The 8,288-nt window shown below is 36.1% G+C and overlaps 1 pseudogene; it reads left to right on the top strand.

Moving 5' to 3' along the window:
* Window positions 1-5,847: 5,847 nt before the first annotated feature.
* Window positions 5,848-7,131, top strand: LOC102240402 (annotated as a pseudogene).
* The last annotated feature ends 1,157 nt before the right edge of the window (window positions 7,132-8,288 follow it).

Genomic DNA, 8,288 nt, shown 5'->3' with positions numbered 1-8,288 from the left:
GAACCAGGCCTGCAGGGGAGGGCAGTTAGGGGCAATCGGGCTGGCAGGGGAGCAGTTAGGCATCGATCAGGCTGGCAGGGGAATGGTTAGGGGCAATCAGGCAGGCAGGCAGGCGAGCGGTTGGGAGCCAGCAGTCCTGGATTTTGAGAGGGATGTTCCACTGTCCATTTAGGCCTGTTCTGTTTAGGCCTGGTCACCCACTACTGCCCTCCCCTGCCGGACATCTTTAACCACATATGGGTGGCCATCTTGTGTGTTAGAGTGATGGTCAATTTGCATATTACCTCTTTATTGTATAGGATTAGATTGACCATGAATACATTGGGTGTTTCAATTTAAAATAAAACATAGCACTGAATAAATATTTTTCTTCTTAGTATATATTTAATATACAAATTAATAGTAGGATTTTGAATCAATGTTTAAATATTATCTTTTTAGAGTATCTTTCATTCTATACTCCTTATTTATTTTTATTACATTATTAGTTGCTTTTAGATATCAAAATAAAGTGTTCTCTTATGTTTTATTCCATACAGATTTTACTACAAGTCAATTCCAAACAGGTTTACTCTACAATCCCCTAGCTGCCATATACTGCTGAATTGTTCTCTAAGTGGTCTTTACTGTCTCATTCAGGGGCATTTTAAATTATATAAGCCCTGTTTCAATTACTCAGAACATTCTAAAGTGCTTTCTGGACCCAATTTTATGACATTGTTAAAGGGTAAGGCATTTCCATTAGATCAGTTTAAATTCTGTATTGGTGTATTAAAATACTGAGCAAGCATGTTGATATACAAAAATTTTATATAGAAAAATGCCATTCCCTTAAATGTGTAACTTAATTTGTCATGTCCAAAGATAGGTATACCTGGATAATTTGTAAGAATTGTGGTTGAACTTGTTTGAGCATAATTTATGTACAACATTTGGCACAAATCTTTAATTGTTCATTGTAAGCAACATATATCTAAAATATCCAAATAATTGTGCTATCCTCTATTCAAACATGCATTTTTCTTGTATTTTATTTTACTTTTATTTAAAAATAAAAGGTTATAAATATTTTAGATAAAAGCTTATGGAGATTTTCATATTATAAGTATTATTATACTAGTAAATATCGGTTCTTTATAAATTATTATTGTTTGCAAAAGAAGTTGCATGCTTCTTTTTTCCCTCCTATTTTAAAATGAGAAGCATAAAATAGAAAACAAAACAAAACACTGTAATACTTGGAACTAAATAAGTTATAGCATTTTATATATTTCCCTTTATGATATATTTCTTATAGTGTGATTTATTACTCAAGTTACTTCAAAGTAAGAAAATTAAATGACATAACTAAATAATTAGGAATAAATAGCATAGTTACAGAATTAACTCATATTCATGCTATCATTTCTCCCATTTATTCCTTAAAAATACTTACTGATGTTGGTATTTGGGATATAATTTAAAGTAGAGAATAGTTGCTGTTCTCTTATAGTTTATATTATAGCAGGAAAACCAGGAATAAATTATACTAAAAATAATATGACCTTAATAAAACTAACTCAAAATGGATTATAGACCTAAATGTACAACACAAACTATAAAACTCGTAGAAGCTAAAATAAAAGATAATCTTGGTGACTTTGGGTTTGGTAATGATTTGTTTTCAGGTACAACACCAAAAGCATGATCAATGAAAGATAAAATTGATAAGCTGCACTTCATTAAAATAAAAAACTTCTGCTCTGGGAAAAATAAAAAGAAATTGTTAAGATAATTAAAAGGTAAGTTATGAACTGGGAGAATATATTTTCAAAACACCTATCTGACAGAGGACTTGTATCCAAAGTATAAAAATAATTCTTAAGACATAATAAGGAAATAAACAATCCAATTTAAAAATCGGCATAACATGTGAATAAACATCTCACCAAAAAACATGGATTAATGGCAAATAAGTAAGTGAAAAAAAATGTTTGACATTATATATCCTGAGTGATTTATAATTTAAAACAAAGAGATACCACTATGCATCTATTAGAATGACTACAATCTAAAACCACTGATAATACCAAATACTAGCAAGGATGTGGAACAGGAACTCTCATTCATTGCTCCTGGAATGCAACAGTTGCTTTATGAGATAGGCTGGTAGTTTCTTACAAAATAACTGCCTTACTAAATGATGCAACAAGCACACTTCAGATGTTTCTAGGAATCACTAACAAATGCATTAAAATCTTATATGCACACATAACTTGCACATTAATGTTTATGTCAGCTTTATTCTTACCTGCCCCCAATTGGAAGCAACCAATAAGTAAGTGGATAAACAAACTGTGATATGGTCCAGATAATGTAATTTATTCAGCAATAGAAAGCATTAAGCTACCAAGCCATAAAAATACATAGAAGAACTTTATATGCATATTGCTAAGTGAAAAATGCTAATATGAAAAGGTTGCTTACTGTCTGATTCCAACTACATGACATTCTGGATAAGGGAAATGTATAGAGACAATTTTAAAAGTCATTTGTTGCCAGAATTTTGGGGGGAAGTAGAAGAGATGTACAGTTGGAGGACAGGACACATTTAGGGTAATGAAATTGTTCTGTATCCTATCTAATAAAGAGGGAATATGCTAATTGACCCTCACACCATCACAAAGATGGTGGCACCCACAGCCAATAAGGAGGGAATATGCTAATTGACTGCCACACCCTCAAAGAAGGCGGCGCCCAAAGCCACAGATGGCCGGCAGGGGAGGGGAGTTGGGGGTGACTGGGCCAGCAGGGGAGGGCATTTAGGCATTGATCAGTGGTTAGGGGGTGATCAGGCTGTCAGGCAGAAGAAGTTAGGAGCAATCAGGCAGTCAGGCAGGCGAGCGACTGGGAGTCAGCAGTCCCGGATTGTGAGAGGGATGTCCAACTGCCAGCTTAGGGATCGGGCCTAAACTAGCAGTCGGACATCCCCTGAGGGGTCCCAGATTAGAGAGGGTTCAGGCTGGGCAGAGGGCCCCCCCCCCCCAGTTCACAAATTTCATGCACCAGGCCTCTGGTAATATTATAATGGTGAAGGCATGACACTATGCTTCTTTCAAAATACAACGAATACAACACAAAGTGTAAACCCCAATTTTGGACTTTAGTTCATAACAATGTATCAATTATATATCATTGATTTTAACAAGTATGTCACAGTAATACAAGATGTTAATGGTAGAGGAAACTGTGTGGAGTGAGAGAGGAGTTATATGGGAGCTCCCTATTCTTTTTGCTCATTGTTTCTATAAACCTAAAACTGCTCTGAAAAATAAGGTCCATTAACTGTTTTTAAATGGTATTCACCATAATATAGGTTTGACCATGTTACTGTGGATATTCACAGGAGAGAAGGTAAGCTATTACTTGTAGAAGAACATTTTCTTACTTAAAAATAAAAAATGAGTTAAAGATAATATGTCACATCAGATTTTGTGATCTCTCATGAAAAATACATGAGAACAAAAATAGGAAAATCCTGCACAAGATTACCTTTTCGTTCAGGAATATGTTTTTGTGGGGGGAAAGCTTCTTATCATCCTGTACCTCCAGAAAATTTGGGGGAACTTTGAGGGGAAGGTGTGTAGATAGTCAAGCAGCAAAATAAGGAAAACATTTTATTTTATGCTTCTGGAATAATCTTAATGATTCCTAAAATTACTGCTACCTCAATTTCTCTACAGCAGATTGTATTTTATTTACTGTAGCAGAGGAAAAACTAGAAATTTTAGAATACCCAGAAATAGAAATCAATAATATATTTTCATGTGTTCTTTGTAATGTACCAAATGCTCAACCACATGTGGGACAGAAAGCGCTCTGCCTGAGGGTGGAAATCTTCACCCACTTAGGCAGTCCTGGCCCTAGTGCTGATGTTGCTCTTTGAGTGGCTGGGAGCAGGGACAGATGCATCTAATAGCTAATTCAGGGAATGCAGGACAAGAATTTTAGGAAGGACAGGAGATCTGCAAATAATTTTATAGCTTTTCCTTGGTAATTTATACTAACATGGTAAAATAGTCACAAATTTCTTTTACCTTATTTGCTAAAACAGGGACATATTTCTTCCTAAACTGTGGCAATAGTTTTGGGGTTTTTCCCATTGATTTTTAGAGAAAGTGGAAGGAAGGGAGGGACTGGGAGAGAGACATGGATGGCAGAGAGACACATCCCTAGGTTGCCTCCCACATGAGCCCTGACTGGGGCCTGGGATCAAACCTGTGACCCAGGTATGTGCCCTTGACCAAGAATCAAATCTGTGACCTTTTTGGTGTGTGGGCCAATGCTCTAACCACTGAGTAACAAAGGCCAGGGCTGGAAATAGTTTTGAGGTTTTTTCCTTTGTTCTCCTGGCTTTTTCTCTTCCTTTCCTTTCTGCTATATTGGACCTTTTTGGGCCTTCTTCCCATGTCATCCCCTTAGGAAGGCACCTGCCAACCTTTGTCTGATGGGAGCACACATCCAACGCCAGAGTTCAGGTCTGCAGACTGGGTTGGTGCCTCCTCCACCTCAGGGATGTGGGAGCTGAGGAAGAGGCTTTAAAAAAAATAATAATAAAAGGGGAAAAAAGTAAAGTCCTTCTCAGATCCTTGAAGGCTGCAAGGTTTTGCTGATCTAGATTCATTAGAAATGTCTTTTTGCCCGTTGGGACCAACACCCAGGCCTGCTGAAAGCAGAGACCCTCACAGTCCCCAGGTGGCCTCCACCACAGAGGCCTGGTCAGAGGCACAGGCCGGAGGCTGCAGAAATCTGGGCAGCCACCTGGGGAAGTTCTTCTCAGGGCCAGAACTCCTTTGCCAACCGGCTTTGAGTCCGCAAGCTGGGACTGCATAACGAAAGCAACTGCAGTTTTATTTTTTAAGGTTTTTTCCCCTAAAATGATTTGTAGCTGTGTGTGCAGTGCTTTGTCCTGATATGTAGGCTCTACAATAGAAGCAAATCTAATATGTTTTGGAGAGGAAAAAAGCAGCTAGCAGGATTGATGAAAAAAAGAAAAAAGAAAAAAAGAGGGCTAGTGGCTTTAAGCAATAGATTTGTATATTCAATTTATTCTTTCAAAGTACAGATAAGTTTATAAAGACCTCTGACTAATTGCTAAGGACACTCATTTTTACCTTTAAGAAACACACATTTTTATGTGGATATGTCATACCACCTCATAACATGAGTGGCTTTTCCCCAAAATGCATGAAGATAAAGATGTAGGCATTTACTTTCATTATGATGCTGAATAATACTTGAAAAAATACATAAATATTGATAATTTCACTATGCAAAGCTAACATATCCAAAAGCATCTACTAAAGAGTGAATGAATTGCATTTATAATAGAAAAATAGTAAATACATTAAGCACCCAATTTTTATTTAAATTTTATGTATCTGCCTAATATAGGGTTCAGTTTTATACTTTATTTTTAATTTAAGGAAATAAATTAGATCACTAGAAATAGGAAAGAATAGGAGTATTTTGTTGCCTTCCAGAATCATAGAAAAAGAACATCAATGTTTACTTCTACAAGATTAACTCTTAATTTGAACCCAACTCTGGTATCAAAATAGAATAATCATTATCTAGGTTAAAGAGGTAGACTTATTGATTTTTCACATAAGAATATGGATTTTATGAATTATTTAAAGAATAGAGAGTATATTCATTCTTGATAATCTGGGATTAATTATTCAATAATGACATTAGAAACTTATTACTTTGATAAAATGATTTTGATGTAAATAATTGCTTTAATTGAGACATGATTTGAGACTCCACCCCGACCGCAGGGCTGTCGGTGCCGTGTCAACGCCAGCAATGGCCATGGTCCCAGCCCTTGATGGTAAATTGGAGACTAAAGCTCCAAACTCTGCCCTGGTCCTGATGGTGGTGGCCCTGGCAGCCGCTGACCCCTTCTTGGGATGCCCTCCAGAGATGTGGCAGGAGGCAGAAGCCAGAGGGTCCACCGCAGACAGAGACTTACACTGGCGTGGCTCATTCCTGGCCAGCGGTATTGCGAGATGCTGTGCTAAAACAACAGTTGCTTCTTGGGATTGAGTAAAATCTTTATTATAAGCTCACAATCATCATTATAAACATTTAGGAGTGTTTTATGCATTGCATGCTGTTCCCCAAAAGGAGGGATACCTTGTATAAAGGTAAGGGTGCAATGATGATTTGAACTTTTTCAAATACATTTTTATTGTTTTCAGAGCAGAAGAGAGAGAGAGAGAGAGAGAGAGAGAGAGAGAATGACAAGAGAGAATCATTGATTGGCTGCCTCCTGCACGCCCCCTACTTGGGATTGAGACTGCAAGCCGGGCATAAACCCTGAGAAGAAATCTAACTGTGACCTCATGATTCACATGTCGATGCTCAACTACTGAGCCACACCAGCTGGGCATGATTCACATTTTTGACGGTGCAATCCAGTTTGTGGTGTTTGAGCATTATAAAACGTTAATAACTACAAAGCTGGGAACTTCTGGTCATGTGCACAGATTAATAGCGGGATCATGGCAGGTGTAATAGCAGTGACCGTATTTACCCTCTTGACATGGTCAGAGCACACCTAACGTTCTGGGTGAAAAGGGAACACACTTACACAGGAATTATTTAAGCATTTAAAACAATTTATGCAAAGAAAGGTGGTTCCTTGGATTTTACAGAGGCCTGATGCCTGCTACGCTAAGATAGGCTCCATAGGTAGGTGTTTCATTTTTCACTTTTGGTACCTTAAAGAGTGTTGGGCTTTCCCATGTGCCCATCCTTCTTGGCAGACCTTCACCAGACAATCCTAATGTCTTAGTTTTGAAAATTCACATAAGCTTACTTTGTGGTGGTGTTGCTGGAGTAATAACACAGACAATATCCTACCCATTTGATGTAGCTCCTAGGCTAATGCAATTAGGAACTGTTCTTCCAGAATTTGAAAAGTAGGCACTTTTACCATGAGGGAGATTATGAAGTATGTCTATGGACACCATGTGATTGGAAAAGTATTATATAGTAGTTTATCTCTGAACTACATTTACTGCATTCCCTCTCAAGCAGTGGCTTACAACATATAAACTTATGAAGCAGTTTTTTCACCTCAACTGAAAAAAAAATTGTGATTTCCTTTCCTTAATAAACTCTCAGAGGGAGAAGTAAAATGTTACTTTAATTTTGGGGAGAACATTACTTAAATAAGGATATTTACCCTGTTATAGAAACCACTCGTATTTTAGTACTTGATTTTTTTTTTTTTACTCATCACAAAGCAAAAGTGCTTACTATCCTTTTTGATGCCAAAAGTTACACAGCGGAACATTGAAAAAAATTCTTAGACTGATGCTGGCTAATCAGCTATGTTATTTGAAACCATTTAAAAGTGTTATTTGGAAGCAGAACTAACTTAAAATGGGATTCAAGAGGTTGCCATTAGCTTGATCATGCTGTTCCAAGCTTTTAATTGTAATCATGATTTTCAAAGACTCTAACATTGGTTATTATTATTATAAGAAACAAGATTTGTAGCTTAGAAACCAGCATTGAAATATTATCCTTGTTACTTCTCATCTTAAAATTCTGCTCCACTGGCTAAAATGACAAACACTTTTTCTCTTTATTAAAAAATGTGTTTAAAAAGTAGTCATGTAGAGACTCAATAGTCAATGAAGAATTTTCATGTATTCCTCAAATGTTATTACCAAGTAATATGGCTAATTTAAGTATTTTAAAAAGTCAATATATTTTCAAAAGGCAGTAGTAGTAAATACTGACTATCTTCTCTCAAAACAGATTAGCATTATAGATTTGTTGTGTAGATAATTTGGTGCATACTAGAAAATGTATTTAAGTAAACTGAAATGTCCATTAATGTAGATGTGGATGTCTAAGACTGCTCCTAAAGTATTGTCATGATACTAATCCTTCCATGTAAAATAATTCCAGTACAACATAAACTTAAGTAGAAATGTAAAAATGATTTGAATTGCTATCCTTTATATTAAAATGGCTTAAAATGTAAGAATTGCAGTTATTGTTTTTAGAGTACTTTTTATGTTTTAGTATAAGCATAACAGAAATGGGAGGGGAATAGTTATAGTTTTGTTCTCAAAAGTAGTGATTTTTAAAATTGATGTGATTTTGAAGACATTAGAAAACTAAGTTGAAAATGTTATTTCTACTTTAATTTTTATTTTTGTATGAAAGGTTTCTTGTCCCACCTTGGTAATTAGGTGAAATGGTTTCATTTTTCAAAGCCTTTATTTTAA

The sequence above is a fragment of the Myotis brandtii genome, unplaced genomic scaffold (genome assembly GCF_000412655.1).
Source record: "Myotis brandtii unplaced genomic scaffold, ASM41265v1 scaffold789, whole genome shotgun sequence".
Lineage (NCBI taxonomy): Eukaryota > Metazoa > Chordata > Mammalia > Chiroptera > Vespertilionidae > Myotis > Myotis brandtii.
Note: the sequence above shows the minus strand (reverse complement) of the source record. Positions and strands in the feature narration are given on the sequence as shown.